The sequence below is a fragment of the Botryllus schlosseri genome, chromosome 2 (assembly GCF_051294905.1).
Source record: "Botryllus schlosseri isolate E-star chromosome 2, Bs_hap1, whole genome shotgun sequence".
NCBI lineage: Eukaryota > Metazoa > Chordata > Ascidiacea > Stolidobranchia > Styelidae > Botryllus > Botryllus schlosseri.
This window is the reverse complement of record NC_137237.1, coordinates 32,202,422-32,223,652: the sequence shown is the minus strand read 5'-3', so window position 1 is coordinate 32,223,652 and position 21,231 is coordinate 32,202,422. Positions and strand designations below refer to the sequence as shown.

The following is a 21,231-nucleotide window of genomic DNA, read 5'->3' as shown; positions in this document are numbered from 1 at the left end:
GTATCAGTTTTGGCTCAAAAGATTGCCGTCCTCCACAGAAAGTCGAGTCTCGATTCAACGACCGCGAGGCTATTTCCTCACAACGCATACTCAGGACTGACGCCAGATTACGGCTGAATCAAAGGGAGCATAGAAATATGCCAAGTTAAATCGTCGTTGCAGCCACTGTTCTTCCTGTTTATAACTATTTAACAGGGCAATTATCGTACGTTATGCCAATTCCATTGTTTGCGAATATGATTCGTAATATATGTAATAGATACCATTATGTATATAGGCTTAGTAATATAGTATTAAAAAAACGAGGTCATGGATTTTGAGGTAACATCTTGTAATCATTTGATTTATCCGGCCCGCGAGTGATCTGAAGGTTTGAATCCGGCTGCGACGCAAGTTAAGTTTGACACCCCTGGTGTAAGCGGTATCTTATAAAAACCTAGAAGTGGGCCGTGCTACAAGACGGCATCTACAAAATAAAAGGACGAAAAATTTGCCTGGTGTAAATGACCAGAATAGCCGACAAAACCATGAATTACCACGAACAAAAACAACAACAAAGCTAGTAAGTGACTTGATATGGCGTTGTTGGTAATTTTAATTTTTAATTGTGAATTCACGGCCGTTCATTTCTCGCATTAGACCAGGAAGACCATTTACATTTGAAAACTTCATAGTCATATAAGCGCAGAGGTGATGGTCAGTAACGAAGTACTTCTACTTTTTGGAAGTACTCATGTAGTTTTCCTCTACTTCTGGTACTTACTCAAGTAGATCTGATTTTCTCTACTTCTACTTCTACTTCATAATATTTTGTGATCTACTTACTTACTCTTCGCTATTTTCAGTTTGTCAAGTAGAAGCAGTTTAATCCCCCAATACGAAAGATGGTCTGAGGAATTTCGGGGCTGTTTTCGCGGCGTACCAACATTTAATATTCATAAAAGTCAAGTGAGGCCCAGAAATTTTGTTGCGCTTCGCGCACAGTAGTTATGGTGTGACAAATATGTTTTTACAAAAGTATCAGTGAATATAATTTAGGTACCGGATTGCTTGGTTCCGCTCACACCGCATTGTCACCCATATCAAATATTTCATCACAGTAAATATGACCCACCATAGCTTTCGAAACTACCGTTTCGCAATCTAGCAATTACCTATCATATCGTAATCTAGCAGCCCGTTACGTGTCTTGCTAATCTGAAAAATCCAGCTTTTTGAACGTTACACCTGTTTTAGCAGATCACCTCTGAAGCTTTATGGACAAAAGTAGAAGTATAGTTTAGGCTTTTTAGAAGTGGTATTTGTACTTCGCTTTCAATTGCGAGTATCATACTTCGAGTTCTAATTACTTTCAGTTCTTGTGTCTGCAGAACATACATGTTGATTGTTGAAGCATAAAAGCAAGTGTGGAAATGCCTGTATTTTCCGAAAATAAAGCTATCATTTTTTTATCGACGTGTACTAATCGCGCAAAGTGTTTACACCGTATCCTATACAACTTCCCCGTATTGCTCTTCGACTAAACTACGGGCCTTATAATATGGGGAAGGTCGCCATACCATGATATTTTCTAAAACGTGCTGTTGGAGTAAACAGAGGATTAGTATCGCATTTTCATATCAATACTATAATTTGCATCCCATGATGCGAAGAAATGCTTATTCAGTCGAAAATTGATACCTCGTGGGATGCATCAATACGAATCAAGCTTTCTGCACCTTCCGCAAAACTCAATTCGAAGCTTTTGACAGTCAATGCGAACGAATTGAGACTGTTTTCAAAACTACTTACTTACTTGAGTAGATTTAAAGTCAGTCAATTCTACTTCTACTTCAAGTAGTTTTGGGTGGCGTATTCAAGAAGTACTTCTACTCGTACTTGAGTAGATTTTTTCCTGGCTACTTCTACTTCTACTTGAGTAGCTTTCTTGACTACTTTGACCACCTCTGTATAAGCGTCGCCATGTTTACTATAAACTTTGATTTCGATTTCGTGGCGGGTAGGCCCTACATCGAATTCGCATATATATTAGTCACTGACGCGTCAGAAACTTAAATTTGAGGATTTATAAAATGGGATCCGAGCCGCTAACCCTGAATACGCCATTGCCTTGACCTCTAAAACACATGTTTATACTATCCCAACAATAATTATACTGGCCACGATGACAATTTACCAACAAGTTGCTGCAATATTGACCAATTATGAGCAAGAACTATGAGCAAAAGCCATATCTTATTCCCACAAGAGCCATATATAGCTCACGAGCCCCAGGATTCCCACCCCTCATACATTATTAATATTATTATTAGTGTATGGTAAAAAGTAGTAGTGGCACTCATCCCCCGTAAAGGAATGGTGCGTTCCGTTCTATAATTACCTTCTGGTGTAAGTTACTTGAAATGTAATTCATCCTCGGCTATATAGTGATCAAATATTAAAGGGTTCTACGAGATGATATCACGAATTCGGCAACAGGGGTTCATAGTTGGGGCAGGACCAAGAAGTAATAAGTCGTGAATGGGATATCATGATTACGGAAGGAGTCAATGAGAACTGACCGATGAAAATCATATCTTGCACAGTTCAGTAGAAAATGGTTGACGTTTTCGGCGATGTTACAATGAAGACAAAGCGGAGTATCTGAACATCCTATTCTAAACAAATGAGCGTTAAGCCTACAGTGGCCGGAGCGCAAACAGAACATGATGACCTCAAATTGCCGATATGCATGCATTGACGGGAATTTCGTTGAAATGCAGCTATGCTTATAGTATGCTTATAATAGCCTACATCCCTTTATCTTCACAAGCGTACAGATCCTGCCAGAGTATTCGCGGATATAGGCGGACGAGTGACTTAGCGTCTGCTATGTTCACCTCAGGGAGCTGACGATTGTAGGCAGACAAGACCGCTGATTTTGCACAGGATTACCACTACTCATGCATAGTAATGTTCATAATAATGTATTAGATGTGTAGTCAAATGTGTAAAGAGGTGGATCTTTTTGTTTTGTTTGCGACTCCGCAGAGATATGTAGTCCCCAAAGGCTTGCGGATTAACGTAAGAGTCCCCCAGATTATTAACCGGTAAGAACCACTGACAAACATACTATTTCCTAAACTTTTCATTCGCTCTGGAACCTACCTCTGCTACGATACACGCATCTATCATAGCGTGGTAGGATAGCTAATGGAAGTGAAGGTGTACACTGTACAGCATTGTATACCTCCACCTCCATGTAACTTGTACGGACGATTGTGCGTACGAATCTGCAGACTTTTGCTGTGGGAGTGTAGGCAGGGCCGTAACAGCACTTCGCCAGGCCCCCCCAAAACGTTGGTCTTGGGGCCCCCATACGTTGATGAAGCTAACTTCTGGGGGGCTTCGCCCCCAGACCCCCCTTAGAGTGTTCGCTAATTATCGCTACTTTCAATTCATCTACATTGAGGGGCGTTTGGTGGGTCATCTTTTCTCGTCCAAACGCGCGAAGCGCGAATAATTCCTTAATTCATGGTTCAATCGGTCAAAAGGATCGGGAATTGCATATATGTTGCTTTTATTTCTATCCTCTCTCTGATCACGTAATCAGATTTAAAGGTAGAGCTGAGCGAGGTGTGTTTGAAGAGGTAGGACCCCTCAATAATATAATTAAACATCTTCGGGCGTATACCCGTTGGCAGGAACGAAACAGCACTTCATCAGGCCCCGCAAAAAATCTTGGGCCTTGGGCTCCCATAGGATGATAAACCTACCCCACATCATCTTGTTCGCTTTTGCCACGAATGAGTGGTAGGCTACTGCCGAGTGAGCCAGCGCGATGCGCGAAAATTCATGATAAAATCGGTGAATAAGATCGGGCATTGCAAATATATTGCTATAAACTTCTTGTCCTCTCTGCTCAAGTAATCAGATTTACCGGTAGAGCTGAGTGAGGTGTCTTGGAAACTGTAGGGCCCGTCGGTATAAATCCTAAACATGATGTTATTTCGTGACCTCTTGTCTGCTATATAAAATATATAGAATCGCCATAACGTAGGCTAGGAAGCTTAAAGACGCACACAATTTCAAATTGGTATTTCTTCACTAGCATATAATTTTTCCCTGTGGGATGGTATTTGTCTTGTGAGGTTCAGATTACCAAGACAGTATTTTGTAATATATAACGAAGTTTTCGGTCAGCATTAGGGCAGTCCTTTCCGGCCAAGGTTTTCTCGCTGCCGATCGTTCTGGCACACTTCTTGGTTGGAGTCGCATGTTACAGGGCCTACTTAATATGTCTTGGTGCGTCGTGGTGCAGTAATGGCCAACGCCGATATGCCCATTTCTATAAATCTTGAGTATTTATTCTTGGGGGATGAGTACCCAAAAATCAAGATAACTGGCAACTTGAAATCGCGCAAGGCGCGAAAAATTTTTCAAAAAGTTGCATAAATTTTCAAAAAATACTTTATAATTTATGCTAATTCACGAAATAATTTTAGGCCCCCTTCGAGCTCGCCCACCCCCCATTGGGGGGTTTGGGGTGCGGCAGTTACGGGCCTGAGTGTAGGACATTGGATTGCGACGCAGTGATCCACGACAAATATTTGAGCCGGCGGTTTGCTAGCAGTATGACACCATAATGTGGTGTGGAGTGTGGAGTGTGGAATGTGGACGCAGCTAGAATGAACGACTTACTGCATTTGGGTCACGTCACCCTTTCCCTTTTGCCAAAGGCACTTTTACGGCCATTTTGACCTGCTTGCCGAGCTCTAAATTTGATGAAACGGGTCTCAATGGAAAGCTGCTGCGGTACTGATTATGGAAATACAATTTTTATTCAACTCATTGCCATGGAAACCCCCAAAATCAGTTTTGCACTATGACGCAACAATTCGGTCCGGTTCCTGCTCCTAAGCTGCACTCTCGTTTTGTCAGACAGCATTGTTGCGTCACCATGCATAACTCCATAACAATGCAAAAATCGAGGCTGATTTTGGAGTGTTCCAGGGCAATGAGCAGAATACAATTTATATTTTCGTAATCAGTACAATTTTGCGGTCGACAAACCTGTCAAAAATAGCCGCAAATCCGTTAATTCTCGCTGTGTCAACACCATTTAGGTAGGGTAACCGTATTTTGGACTAGGGGAAGGAGGACAGTTTTTCAAAATTTACTGACTTGACTAAAAAAGGGTCAACTTTCCGGCTCAACTCTCGAAATACAGTTTCTCTTCCACATTTTGCGCTGGTTGACTAAAAACAGGTCGTCGCTTACCTTCGAACCGCGAACTTTCGGTTTAGTGTCATTTATGCCCATTTTTACTCGAATCTATCCATGGTCTTGGCTAAAAAAAAAGCTTTTCCGGAGGACAAATTGTCAAAAAGGAGGACATTTAGGCGTCCTCGGAGGACATTTTGAAAAACCTCAAACAGGAGGACGAATCATCCCAAAAAAACGTTTTGTAACCCGAATTTAGGACACTATGATGAAACGAATGTTACATTGAATGTGATGTGTATGATGTAAGGCAGAACTCGGTCTTTTCTTAGGTAATATCATGGTTTTCTCATTTTTATCAAATTATTTTTGAATGATGCGAAGTTGAAACGTGAACCATTCCTAGCTATTAATGTGATCACACTGTGAATTATGTTGTGAGATTGGAATTATTTCGAATGCAGGCTGCCACATCATAACGGTACGCGGAGCTACCAGCATATTCACCCCAGGTGCCCTATCACACACGTTTTTACAATACATGCGTCACCCTAGGAGTGAGTTAATTTTGTAATCTTGAAATTTTTTACGTCAAATCGATATTCTTTCACGAATATTCATCTTTGGCTCTCACGGTAGTTCATTTAGTACTTTGCCTTCGTTCTAAGTATACAGTATCCTTTAAGCTAGGAGCTTAACGAAACGAGTCAAGCGCGGTACTTGAATTCGCGGTGGAACCATTGTTATCTCACGTCCATATCAATTATCTGTACCTTCAATGTGCTTATGTATAGAATAATATTCAGGCAGTCTCATACCGAGGTGTCCGTCGAATAGTTCGCACAACGTTTGTAAATTCCAATCTGAAGCTTAGCGGTGAGTGCATATAAGCTGATAGGACACACTTAGTCAGGGATAGAAAACGTGTGTTGTCGTTCATTTGCGGAGTTGTGAGAAGAGTGCAGTCAGTGTAATGATACGGCTCGTCAGTGCGAAACCACTAGATTCACTGCGTCAATGTTATCCGATACTGGCGAGCTCCAAATGTCAAATCTGTTGTAGGAAAATGCGAAATGGACTCAAGACATTGTGAAGTTATCGCAGATATTCCGTATACCACTATACATGAAAAGGAATGTCTCCCAGAAGTCGAATTACTACTATAAATAACGCGACCTCGCGTCTTGGTGATATTGGACCATATTGTTTTAGGGTATTCATGGTGTTTGTCGACTACTATGGTCATTTACACCAGGCCGATATTCTTCTTATTTTCCGTAACTGCCGACTTATAGCACGACCCACCTCTAGGCTTTTGTAAGACACCGCTGACGCGGATGAGGTGGCGAGGGGGTGCCTAGGTAAATCTCCACCACTTAGGTATCGAAATTCGGAAGTCGACCTCGGTCGGACTCGGACCCGCACCCATTGGTGTTGCAGCCGCTCATTATACCGCTGCGCTATCTTACCACTGTATATTAGACCATATCCTCGGCACAGGTCTGCTCTGTAAAACGCTGTATATGAGGTGTCTCAAACTGAAATTTGCTCAGGGATCAATGTCCTCGTTTCGATGACACCGCGAGACGTAGCATCAATACGATTATTGAATGTTATTAAGTATATATGCCTTATTTGGCGGGATGAAATTGCCCCAGTGAAAGAGCGCCGACCTTGCAGACTGACATTCCACACACATCGTGAAAATGTGATTTACTATTGTTTCAATGAACGCCTGACACAGCAATAATCACATTTATAAATATTTGAGTAAAATTGTTGTTGTAACCTACTTGGTAGAGAGTATGCATGGTTTGTCAAATTATGAGATATAGTCTATAGCAGTGGTTCCCAACCTTTCTCCACCCACGTACCACTTCGAGGTTTTATGCAGTGCTCGCGTACCACCTACATAATTTACGCACGCCGTAGGCGGTAAAAATGTTTTCACCGTTTATGACGTCATACTCACGTGTATGAGCTATGTGAGGTGTAATAACTAGGGCGATATTTTTACCTAAAATTCGGAAGATTTTGACCTGAAACAACTTGATTTTGACCAAATTTTGACTTCATGTACGCAAATTAGGTGTTTTCGCACATAATGGTAAAATTGTACTACTTATATTCATTTCTGGTAGGGACTATATTGGCTAAGGGTCGCAATTTGTTTCATTTGTCTGTTCTTGAGTCCACCATCATCACTATGAGTAAACCTAGTTTATGCCAACAGAAAGAATTTGTGTATCATTTGAAAATCGCGCATTAACTTGTTTTTGCCTCGCTATCTCCATGCCAACGCTTCAGTTCTCTCGTTTTCCTAACTTTGTATATTTTCTGTGTGACGTCATAATTAGCGATATATATTGTTGTTGAACATAGTTATTCGAATTCTCGCAATATTGCTGACGATATCCCCTGACGAGGATCAGCCGAAAAGCTTCGGGAATAAATATGAATATTTAATTCAAATGTGTTATGAGGTTCTGTACTCCTAAGCGTTTCATTATTGAGATTAATATGGGGTCCACCGCCCTAGCAAAAAATGCATTCAAAAATAGATAAAAATAACCACTGTCTAAGTGTAATCGCAATTATAAGGTAACGGCATATTCCTAGAGTCCGTCAAGGCCGTTTGGATGCGTGAGTCCAGACAGTGGTTTTAAAACTGTTTGAGTTTTGCCTTTATTCTGGGAATGGGGAAGGTGTTGAACGTAATCTGCTTTCAAAATAGGCCGTGAGTAAGTCTGGGCAAAGGTGCTTACCTTTATAGTGATCAGCGTATCAAATTCCGAGCTGGGTCATGGAACAGTTTCAAATTGGAAATGGAGTCTCGACCATAAAAGGTTGAAAACCTCCGAATGTGCAACCTGCTGGTGCGGAACGTCATTTCGGCTCATAAATAGCCTCATCCGTGTGACATGAACTTGACGTAACGATGTGCATTTACGCTCCCTGCATTTTCGAAGTCACTTAGTTAGTCCCGGTCATAGTAATTCTACGACAGTTCTCGTCCAAGTCTAAGTCACAATTTTCAGTCGCGAATCATCTACAAGTCATGTTTTATCATCATGAATATGTCAATGTGGGGTAATAACGGGCTTTTGAGCAGGAGCAAATTTTAAACTGCTCCGCAGGTCCAACTCCGACGCTATTTTCTAAGATGAATCACATCCTGCTCCAGCTTCGGAGCTCGTTGATACCACTGCTCCGGCTCCGAGAACGATGGAATTGTCAGTCAGTAGTGAGTAACAACCGTTGCAGATATGAACGCATAGGGGCCGTCGGGACGAACCGTCATTTTGCGTGGGTACACTAGATCCTGTGACGTCATAATTACTTCATATCGCCTGTCCATGACGTGTTATACGCACTTTACTCCATTTCATTGATGTGTACATCATTGAAACACTGATGTGACGTCTTAATACTGGCAATGCACTAATTAATATCAAGCCATGCAGCCGCATTTAACCTTGAAATGGTGCAATTATGCAGCATGAGCAATATGAGCTCATGTCACGACCTTATCTGTAGAATTCTCCCTTCCACCAAATGCCGAAGGTTTGAAATTCGATGTTGGTTCGTTCATTGACAGTCCGTCCAGTGTCGATAATATAGAGAGTCCACGTTTAAAATACCCGAATAAAGTCAGAATTAGTAGCCTATCACTGAGAATCAGGTATTGCATCAATAGTTGACAACTCAATTCGATGCCCTGTACTGCACAATGCACCCTATCAGTAACTAATTAGACTACGCTCTCACAAGTCACATTCCGTGATAATTCAGAGACACGAGAGTAGAAAAGCATACACGAATAAATACACCAAACCGATGATAACAAACTGTGAAGTGCGTATCCAATCATTCCTCACTTATTTCTGACGCCATGGGTGGTAGGGTTGTTCAGAATTGACCGACTTTCAAAAAGTTGTGGTTTCCATGCCGTTTCCCATCCCGTATATCTCAAAATCGCATATTAGCTACTTTTCTTCTGTAATTCATCCCTTGCATATGTGTGCATGTGCAATTGTGCATGTTGAGCTGAAAGAATCTCAGCTGAAAATGGGTGATTCCCCTGCAATTTGACTGTCGCGATTTTACCTAGACTACCAAATGTAAGAAATACCAGGGTTTCTGCAGTTGTTAGGGTTTGGGGTTATCTAAAACCTCACTGTGGAAATTATTTTGAGTCCAGGACATCATTTTCATGTTGCATACTGGGATACCGCCTCAGAAATCTTCAAACCTAACTCAGACTAATCATCATTTTGCACGATTCACCAGGTAAAATAATATCACTATAAATGAACAATCCAGTCGCACAGTTAAATTATAAAAATCAAATTACTGAGTGATACGTAACAACATAACAACCAAATCGATAACGAAATGAAACAAGAGTAATAAAGAAGTGGATAAAATTTATAGCTTGGCAAATGTACAACAGCAATCAAGCATATGAAAGGATTGATATTTCGAAAATTTTAAATCTTTACCGATGATATATAAGCAGGGTTGCCATCGACATAGACCCAAAAATAAGGACAGTCGAAAAATTAGATTAGCATAAAAAAACGTTTTTGAACTTACTTTGCATTTATACAAGCCGTGGCATATCACATTCCATACTTTTCGCCAGAAACAATCTGCTCAAGCAACTCCTTGTTATTAGAAAGTGCTTCATGGATCTCACGAGAGCTCAGCTCTAGGTTTACCTTTACTCAGGGCCGAAACAGCACTTCGTCAGCCCCTCCCCCAAAAAAACGTTGGTCGTGCCCCGACCCCCCATAGGGTGATAAAGCAAACTTCTCCACCTCGTTGTGATTAGAGGAGTCAGCCAAGATGAAAAAAGGCTGTAAGCCTACACCATGTTCAGACAAAATCATTTTTGAGCGTATGGAGCAAGAGATATGATATTCTTTTTCGCCTGCACCATCGAGATGCTTTGACGACGGAGTTGCGATACGGCCCCATGAGGTCATCTAGTCTGCGCCCCCGTTTTTTTTTCTCCTCCATGCTATCCGTGATTGCTGAGCGCCTAGCAGGATAGCTGCGGAAACCAATTTTTGAGTCTTTGGTATGACCCGGCCGGGGATCGAATAACGACCTACCGCTCGAGAAGCCGGACGCATAACCATTACACTATCTCGCTCGAGTAACAATGCTTGTAGTCTTGGTCCTGGCCGAATAAAACTTATTTGCGATGGTGGAATTGGGGAATATTGTTTTGAACAATTGCGATGTGCAATCGTTGGTGAGGAATGATTGCTGGTGTTTGACAGTATGGAATGCCCAGATACCCTCTGCAGCAGCTGCCTCGTCGTCTGTGGTCGTTGGTGCTGATCGACTTGTGGAAAAATTATTCATCGACTGGCTCAAATTAATCATTATGACACACTCCTTGTGTTTTTGGGTATCAATGTGAGTTGAAATAGCGGTCTTTCTTATGGCCTACAGGTTGATGTCACAATTGCAAATATTGCTATGTGCGAAACACTCGCCCTTCAAACTTCGTTAGATATCTTTGAATTCTCTCTCATAATCGTCACGAAAAACGTTTTTACGCCCGTTCATTTTTACTAATCAGATTTAGCCTTATTAGTAGCTAAAACTATGTGCCCAAGTGCAATATGATTTAGAAAAATTTATCAATGATTAATAGCTTTACTACTTATTAACCAATGTGTCGACTGCACTGCGCCTTTTTTCACTACGCAATAAATGCTGCCTTCCCCACAGCTTCAGCTTATTCTGCTGTAGACCAAACAGCAGGAACCTGGTACTGCTGTTTACTGCTAAAATGACGTCCGCCGTGGTAGATTGGTACTCACGGCCCGAGCTATCTCACCACTTAGAAGTCTAATCTTATGGGGTGTACGTCACGAGAGTTCCTTTCCTTTATGATGTCATAAAATCTCGACACAAAAGCATACTTTATGAATATTATGCAACACAAATACCAGATGAAAACGATCGAAGTTCTGTAGTGGTTGAAATTAAGACAAAATAAGGACGCAAGTCGAAAATAAGGACATTTCTTAGAAATAAGGACAGTTGAGTTTTCTAAGACGTGGACCTTCAAAATAAGGACAAATCTTAGAAATAAGGACGGTATGGCAACTATGGTTGGGACTTCGGGATAAAATTTCAAATCCCGGGATCGGGATTTTCGCTCCTCAATCCCGGGATTGGCAAAGTAGCAAAATGCGCATACCAGCTACACAGACAACATTTATTCCTTTTAATGTTGACGCAAAAACATGCTCCCGTGAATACGAATGAAACGCAGCGATCGAAAGCCACCCGGATAAGAGCGTTTAAATTTATGTACCGCCTGCTTCGGGTAGGCGTTGATTTGTCCAACGTGATCGAAAAACGTCCATCATTCCGTTACATTGCCATAAGCTCTTCTTCCACACACTTGCGGATTTTTTTTGTGCTCGATCACGAAGTCCCGAACCCGTTTGTGACATCTTGGCAAGTTATAGCCGTCAGCCTTGAAGGCCCGACGAATTTGCTCACTTTGGAGCAATTTGTTTAAATGCTAGCCCGTCTACAGCAGTTAACTGGCTATAATAAGTTCATCGAACCGAGGATTATGCGATTTGTAAAAGGAATGATGTTTCTATGACATGCCCGATTGAGTCATGCGGATTGATTTAATTACTACCACGTGTACGGGCCTTAAATACGTTACCGGTCCCTTTGTGCTATACCAGTGGTTCCCAACCTTTTTCGACTCATCGCCCCCTCATCAACTTCGACACATATTTTCGCCCCATATCCCCTATCGCCCCATATTTACGGATCCGAAGAAGAGTACATATAAACGGGAAATTCATTCACCTAACTACTTTGATCGCCTAAGAATTTAGTAAATAAAAAGGTAATTTTTCCGAGTAGGTGCTCCAAAAACCGGTTTCCGCCGTTAAGTTGACCATTTTTTCGTCAACTTTGGCGTCGTATGCAGAATAAGCCATGTTCACGTGCATTTTTTGGCCGTGTTGATTAAATATATCTCACTGAACGTCCTAAGATTTTCGCCCCCCAATCGCCCCCTATTTTTCAAAATCGCCCACTATGGGGCGATATCGTCTACGTTGGGAACCGCTGTGCTAAACCCTGAAGCTTTCAAAACGTCTTGAAACAAGTTTCATTTGGCTTTTTCTGTAGATTTACAAAACAAAAAATTTTGCCACACAACTGATTTTTTCGTCGCACTGACATCTTCAAAATTCGCTATTATCCCGACCTGTATTTCACCTCCACATCACCGTCTTTGCAACGCCCCGATACTGAGTTACACTGCTACGATCCGTACACTACGACGGAAGTGATTGTGCAGTTCATTTTATGCCATAGTTGGTTTTATTATCATATAATTGTGAATTGTTTTAGACAATCAGACGAGTTTGTAACACTGCTTCATTACCAAAATAAGAGACATGACGCTACATAAGCCTTGGTAGATGCTGTTTATAAATCCCGGGATTTCATTGCGATTAATCCCGGGATCGGGATTGCTTCAAATCCCGGGATCCCGGGATCGGGATTTCCCGGGGTCCCAACGCTAATGGCAACCCTGTATATAAGAGACTGGCTGGCTGTTTCTGTCATTCGGTATACACAGTGTAGTCGTTACATAATATCTCATACGCTCACCATCATCAATAACTATTTGATCGGTATTCATGAATACCAGAGCACTCATGAAATGCGGATCGCTATGCCATTCTAAAACTGAAAGCCTCAACCCATGGTGTTCGACAAGTATGAACTAATATTCACCAATCAAATCCAAACATGACATAGGTCTTTGTCGTTGATGGATAAGTTTACTGGAACTTTGAGAGTCACAAATTTAGATGATTGATCAGACGATGACTGCGCGACTACAAAATCAGTGTTGTGGGGAGGGTCACTTGTCTGGGAAGGTCTAGATTAGGCTAGCTCTCCGAAAGTTCACATTCGCCACTTGATGCTGGTGGAGGTTTTATGGCAGTTATGTTTATTCTTTTTTTCATGTCTGACTTTAACTTTCAAGCCTATCTATCTATTCCCCTAATCACTCCTAATAGCTTCTATGGTCCATCTGACCACGATCAGAGGAGTATTAAATGAGGAACGATTCATCTTATCATTCATGTAAATTCGTGACACAAAAACCTCCTGTAAACCTATTCATCGGCGACAAAGACCTATGTCAGGTTTTTATTAGTTGATTTGATTGTAATGGAATATTGGTACATTATTGATATTATGAATGTAAAGCACCAGTGATTTGATTGAGTCTTTCATTGTTAGAATGGCATATTAGATTCGCATTTAAAGACTGCTCGGGAATTCGTGAATAATGGTAAAATAGTTAACAATGCAGCATAGCGTATGATTAAATTACATAAGTACTACCCTGTGTTCATACCGATTGGCTGAAAACAGGCTGACAGCCTCTTACAGGACGAGGGAGATCACCGGCAAAAATTTACAAATTGCGAAAAATGAACCCTTTGATACGCCCAGTTGGTGTTGTATTAGTGTCAACATAATCCACCCAGCAAACACAGTACAGACCAAAGATGTAGAAAAGCCGAGCCGATATAGTAGATATTAGATCTCGGCAGGTCGTAGAAAGGGGGATTTTGTGTCGACTCAATTCAACGTCTTTTCCATGTCCTTCAATAATGTAAATATTATGCAGATGCTACAGCCTTTAAACATGGTGAGTAGAATGTAGATCCTACGTTAGAAGAAGAAGATCCTGATATAATAACCTGTTTTCTACCACTATGGGCTTAACCTGATCACGGCTGCGTACACACACCACATTATTTACTACATATTAATCACATTTGTGATAATTTAATTTCAAACGAATTGGCAATAATGCCGTTGTAAAAAATAAAACGAACAAACGAACGAATGTCTTTAGAAAGAAAGTGAAAACAGTCCTTATCATCAGGTTTCATCTTCTGATGAGCCAGTTAAATAACAAGCATGCGGCCTTTTTTTTCAACACCCTGCAGAAATAAAATGAAAATGATGATTAATAGCTAAGACATTTGTACTGCGAAAATGGCAGAGGTAGCGACTAACGAATGAGTCCTACATTTTTTTCGCCCATACTTACTAAAATGGATTCGATTCTGAACTATTTCCACTCAAGTTTTCAAGTTTTATTATTATATTTTTAAATATTATATGACTAGAGAACTGACTTCAATCGTCACTTCTACTTGATTATCAAGATCAACGATGACTACTTCAGCACTCTTTGAAAACAGCCACTAACACAAAAAGAATTCTTGACTAAAATTTCTTCACATTCTGTCCAAAATGATCAATTCAACAATCCAAATGAATCAGTTATTTGGCAGCTAGTTGGAGAGATATATACTCAAGTCTAGAAAGTGGAATGATACTCTGCCTGGAAAGCTGAAGACCTAACAATATTATGTACAGAGAACAAAACATTTGAGTGGCGGCACTGGTATAGACATTAATAAATTATTAGAATTGACAGCAAGATAACCAGCAAGACATTAAAATGAGAATTAGTGCAGTTTCTTAGGCTGTAGTGATACTCAGCCAGTAATTGACCTAGCAGAGAGCAAAACGTTGTAAATAAAGCGAGCGAAACCTCCGACAAATGATACGATAAAACATTAGAATCGACAGTCTTACTAGAAGCAGAATAACAATCATGAGGGGTTAGAGAACAGAAGCCCGGGAAGTGACCATCAGAAATTACTGCATACTGGCCGAACAAATCCATGACCACTAACAAATGGTCTTTCAATAGTCAATATTGATACCAAATGACACCACCCCTATTTCATAGCAACATTTAGCAAATACAGCGCTGGAGTCAACCTTATATAAGCCCTAACCAAACGCCCATTAGTTTTCCCACCTACTACTTCGCGGATGGAAATACGCATTAAAGCGAACAGACGCGACTTGTCACACTCTTGCTATTTCTGCTCCTTTTTTCTCTTCGTTCCTCTTCCCTGTCGCTTCCGCTTGAGGAGAGAAACAGTCGGCCGCGTTTACGGATCGTGAATTCCCGGTGGGTGATTCTTCCTCGAATGGTCAGCACCTTGAAAATTGAGAACAATGTTGTTGCAAAATGCATGACAATTTGAAAGTTACATCATTCTAATTATTCCAGTTATGGCCGTGAATCGTTACAAGTGCGGTAACCATAAGAATTATTACTATACTTCAACTACAAATACAATATATTGTATAAAATGATTACCAATTCTTTTACGTTGATCGAGTCCCAAATAGATGAAATATGTCAAAGAATTTGCTAAATTATTGTATAATTTGACAGATTCCGAAATCTTCTCAAAGTGCACCTTTCAAAAATTTGATATCAAGACTCCCAACATTTTACAATTCGAAGTTGGATGGCTTTACCAATACAAGCAAACAGTTTGTATCGCAATTGACAATTATGTAGAGAACGCTGCGAGACATATGAGTAGGCCTACCCTAAAACGTTTCTCTGACATGGACATTAGGGCTCTTAAAATATGACTTTTTTTCTCAAATCGTTCTGGCTACTTGATAAAATTGTTAGGTTACCTAATTTAAGCCTAAACACAAAATTTGGTTCAATTCCAGCCAGTAACCGCTTTGCTACAGGAGAAGAAAGTTTCTATTCATTATATAAAAATAAATAAGTAATAAAAATTTGAAAATTTTCTGTTCACCCCATGAAAGTGTTAGGCTGTCTATAGAAACGATGCTCACCAAATTTGGTTCAATTCCAACCAGTGGAAGCGGAGATATTGCCGTCGAAAAATTTGGATTTGAATAAAATAGTATTTACGGTGACCGATTCTTTGTTTACTTATTAAAGTTGTGCTCACCGTAAGTACTATTTTATTAAAATCCAAATTTTTCGACAGCAATAACTTCGCTTCCACTGGTTGGAATTGAACCAAATTTGGTGAGCATCGTTTCTATAGACAGCCTAACACTTTCATGGGGTTAACAGAAAATCTTCAAATTTTTTATTATTCATTTTTATATAATAAATAGGAACTTTCTTCTCTTGTAGCAAAGCGGATACTGGCTGGATTTAAACCATATTTTGTTTGTAGGCTTAAATTAGGTAACCTAACAATTTTATCAAGTAGCCAGAACGATTTGAGGAAAAAAGTCATTTTTGAAGAGCCCTACTGTTCATGACCGTCCACGTTTAGAGTTGCATCTCAAAGATGCTAAAATAAGCCTAAATATAATCCAAGCAATACGATCGTCCACTTTGACTGACTGAATTTCTAAAAACACCTTGACAGCTTCCACATCTTACGTTTATATATACTGTCTGCTATCGGCACAACAAAGTAGGCCTATTTAAAAATACCAAAGCAGATTCAACATACCACATCTCTTGCAAACTTCTTTAAATCCTCCTTTGTGGTGAGTTGCTTTGGAATTCTTCTAGGATCAATTCCGATATTGTTTTATCATATACAATCTATGACGGAATAAAAGTTTCGGATAAGTTCTAAAACGAACACAATTATCCACACAAAAGTCAATTGCCACACGAAATGCCAAATGCTATGGTCTCATTTTACAAGGTATGGCGAGGAAACGTAGTGGTACGTTCCATTATAGCTAAACACCAATGAATTGTGGGTTCTAGCGTGACACGTCGACTCCATAATTCCTACCGAAGTGTTGGCCGTTTATCTAGGCTCCTCCTCCCCATCTGATTCGCATAGCCATGTCTTAAAAAGCCCAGGAGTGGGCCGTGCTGTAAGTGGGCAGATGGTTGCCGATGCACCCGGCACTTGGTGAATTCGGCCCTCGGGAAATTTTGAAATGAAGTGTATTTACAGCTATTAATATGAATTATCAAACTAATAATAGTATTATCAAGTGATTCGTCAATCTTGTAAGGAGGTCAGGGCATCCGTAGATCGCGCAGTCACGGCGTGATTAGATCACGGATTGCGTAAATAACACAGCGCTAATATACCGACCACGCGCGGTCTGCTTGGAATCGATGGCGTGAGTCACGGGCCTGTGTCGTGTAAGTTTTGAGAAGATGGATCTTGGCGTTGTATGTGAGATCAAAACTGTGGAACATCAAGCGGCGCTTCTTCTTTTATCGATCACGACAAGCCAGTGTTCCTCATCAACAAATGTTTCGCATGATCACGTCAAAATAAATTATTTTTTGCCTTTGGAGAGACGATTCCACTCTGGGATTAGGGTGTCTCGATAACACGGTTGAAGGATCCCAAGATTACGAGATCTACCACCAGCCACGACACGTTTAAATTTCCTTTTTGATACTGTTCATTCATACTAAATGCATTTCTAATGCGAAGGTGTTCTAGTGCCAATTCCTCCAAGGGCCGAGTTCACCAAGTGAAGAGCGTCGCGTTATTTCCCGCAATTACGCAATCTGTGATCTAATCACGCCGTGACTGTGTGATCTACGCATGCCCTGACCGCCGTACAACATTGACAACCACTCAAAGTGCCAAGTTCACCGGCAAACATTCCAGTAACCAATCATGGTGACCGGTACCGCTACGAGATCTACCACGGCCGAATTCACCAAGTGCCGAGTTTGTGCGGCCGAATTCACTAAGTGCCGAGTTCACTGGTAATCGGGCAGATACGGAATAATAATAATAAGAACCAGCCTGGTGTAAAATGACCAGTGTAGTCGAACCACCACCATGAACACCACAAACAAACAAATAAACATCTAACAAGGAAAAGAAATTACCTTTGCAGCCTTTGACAAACACAGTTACCATTGAAACCAGCAATTAAGGTCTTATTCGAAAGCAGAATAACAACTGTTTTAGTGGACATATCAAATCAAATGTCAGAAAGTTCATGTAAAATAGCCCAAAATATTATCTTACTGTGACCATATTCCATCAATATGGTCTGGCTAGCCAAATTCTCTGGGCCAACATAATCAAGCTGCGTTTGGTTTCAACGATTAATAATCTTGTCACTGGATTCGAGGTATAATTGCACTCAAATATCAAATTTTGCTCCATTAATCAACATCAAGTTGAAAATGTCCATTCTTGCACCAACTTTTATAAAATCATGAATCAGTGTTCTACAGGAATGTATCTATATGACTTATATACCTAGAAAATTCAAGCATAAATATTATGATATACCGTAGGTATAGGTACCGGTAATTCAGATGTTTGAAGCGAATTATAGTGGTCTAATTTCACTAAATTAGAGCGAAATGCCAGCAATATAATTGTAATCTAATTCGGAAAAACGGTTTAGCTCTAATTCTAACCTGGAAAAGCTGAAACTTTTCTATAGTTATCTACACCTGTTTTGCAGAAAGTCAAACAGCTCTAGGCGTCATATACTACAGGCAATTCGAAATACCCCATAAGCTATATGCTACTGCATATATACCTTTAACCCGCTACCTCAGTCAGTCACAATTCCTATATATTTACGGCATTTACCATACAGAAAGAGCGAACTATGCCTGGCTGCGACCTGTTGCGCTTCAAATCTTTTTATGGCGCGATGACGTAAAATTTGAATCGCCGAAATATTCTAGAAGTCACGCATCGATAATCATATTCCTAAACGTACAACATATCACTTATTTAGTTATTCTCTAAATAAAACTATTAACCATACTCGTTGAACATGCGAGATTACCGAAAGAGCGAATATATATATAATGAAGATCATATATATCAGAGAAAAACAAAACTATTCGACCTTAGAGCAACAACACGAATATACAACACCGGTGACATCCTCACGCAATAAAACGAAGGGAGAACATTGTTTTCTAATGGATAGAACGAAGCTACCGCATGAGATCGAACAAAACCGGATAGAATTCATCGTGATTGAATGTACCGACAAAGTCATCCTTTCTACGTATTTTAGTCGTACCCGCGAGAGATAGAAAATTTGCATTATTAGGTTAACTACCGGATATAACGAAGCCTAATGCATGAGATGGAACAACACCGAGTATGAATTTATTCTGATTGAATATAACCACAAGACCATCCTACTACGTATTTTAGACATTCCCTCGACACTTAGAAAATCAGAACCTAATCGAGATGATCCCGGATGATCCTTTTACGGTTTTGTGTTTGCTGGGCATGTCTTCATTACGTTGTGTGATTTCGTTATAGATCTCCTTGTTATGCTGTTACGTTTCGTTAAATAATTTGCTGTTTATAGTATGGCTGTGTAATTGAATGGATCATTTACAATTATATTCTTTTACCTAGTGAATCCTACAAAATGACGGTTAGTCGTAGGTAGTTTTACGGATTACTAAGGCAGCGTGCAATATGGACATGATGTCGTAAACTCGAAATATTTTCGGAAGTAAGGTATTATATCACCCCAAACCATAACGGCTGCATAGTCGGACGTGCGATATATATAGTACCTTATTTTCAGTATAACCTCAAATACTCCCCGACGTTCGCTATCCTCCATCAAACGATTCAAAACCCAGTTTTTGTAGTAAATATTGAAAACAGTCAAAGGTGACAAAATAGTGCTAGCGTGGTAGAAGTGAAATTATCGTACCAAACAACTGGAAGTAGTGCCGCACTTATATATAACGCACTGTACTATAGTATATTTATGATCATTCATGCGATAGAAGTTATCATGTCATAAGTTCGTGCAAATTTCCAGTACCCATGGGCAACTGATGCAATACAATATCCGCCGGAGCCAGCTAGATCAAGTCCTACACTTGATTGTATTTGGTGCGAGCTCATTTTGATTGTCCAAACTACCATTCGATTCGAAAAATCTAACAGCTTTAATGCGTATTATTTAAGATCAGTCCATTATACGAGCTCTGCGGGTTCTACTGAAATGTCACTAATTGCTGATCTGTTGAGCGTGGAGGATACACTCGGTAATCTGAGAATGAAGCCATGGTGGGAGACCTGCAGAGAATATTGCTTTAAGGGCAGTCTCGCGGTAGTGTTCTTGTCAGCATTTTTTCCTGTGATGGAATTCAACTGCCTGCCCAAAAGTAATGTGCGAAACGAACCACTTGTTTTGGACGGGTCTCAGTTCGACACTGTCAACTCTTATTGTAATTACACGTGCGTTCCTTGGCACATTCGATACGGTGATTTGATTGCCTTTGTGGCGTACATTGTCACGTTTATTGTTACCAATTACTGGACACATGCTACAGGTGTCAAGAAAGAGCTCACAGATATTTCTCAAATTGGGCGGAGCATATTGGAATTGAACATAACCGCCGTAGAGATGCAAAATTCGTGTGTAATACCGATAACGGCTGACTCAAAGGACAAGCATCGCATTCTCCGAAGAAATATACAGACACTTTTCAGACATGGCGGTTACTTACCTTCTGACCAATATGACAATACTAACATATGGGTGGTCTACAGTAGGAGATGTAGTATTGTTCTCGCCTGGACCGCAATTTTCAGTGCATTAGTTTTCCATGCGTCGTTAAGTCAAGCACCTTCCGTAAACCTAATCATAACTTGTATAATTCCAAATGAGCTTCTTCAACTACGGACAGGCAATTCTTCCAACACTCTAACGTGCGTCGATAAAACATCGAGTTTTATCGGTTTGCTTCAATTGGGGTTCGGGGTCTTTGTAGCAATGCAGTCCCTTACAATGACAGTCGCTCTGTATACTCTGGCACAGGCGCGCAGAAGCTACAAAAAAAACTTTTCGTCCGGCAATAGTGATGAAAGAGTTTGGGATACGTACCGCACCTTGCATCTGAATAGCTTGACTAGGCGCATCATATTCATTATCGTAATGATGGGGATAGACAAATGTCAAGCAAAGAATATAATTTCATTTTGTCACTTCGTAACTAGAAGCTGCATCTTTGTAAACAAAATGCTGGCAGAGACAGATACAGCCATAGTCGCACAGGATATGGAATATTTCAGAATCCTGAAATCCCGGATGTCGAGCGATACTATGTTCTGGGTTTGTGTGATAGCGGCGTGTGATGCTGTT

The 21,231-nt window shown here is 40.5% G+C and overlaps 1 long non-coding RNA gene across 2 annotated transcripts; it reads right to left on the bottom strand.

Annotated features, from left to right (window-relative positions):
* Window positions 1-14,051: 14,051 nt before the first annotated feature.
* On the bottom strand, window positions 14,052-18,800 carry LOC145434437 (uncharacterized). 2 transcript variants are annotated; one of them, XR_013913388.1, is made up of 4 exons: window positions 17,969-18,800; window positions 16,605-16,699; window positions 15,119-15,304; window positions 14,052-14,225 (listed from the first exon to the last, which is right to left on the bottom strand). It is a non-coding gene; the product is annotated as an uncharacterized LOC145434437 (long non-coding RNA). The 2 variants fall into 2 exon arrangements; XR_013913387.1 differs by lacking the exon at window positions 14,052-14,225 and having other exon boundaries at window positions 14,296-15,304; window positions 17,969-18,795.
* Window positions 18,801-21,231: the final 2,431 nt, after the last annotated feature.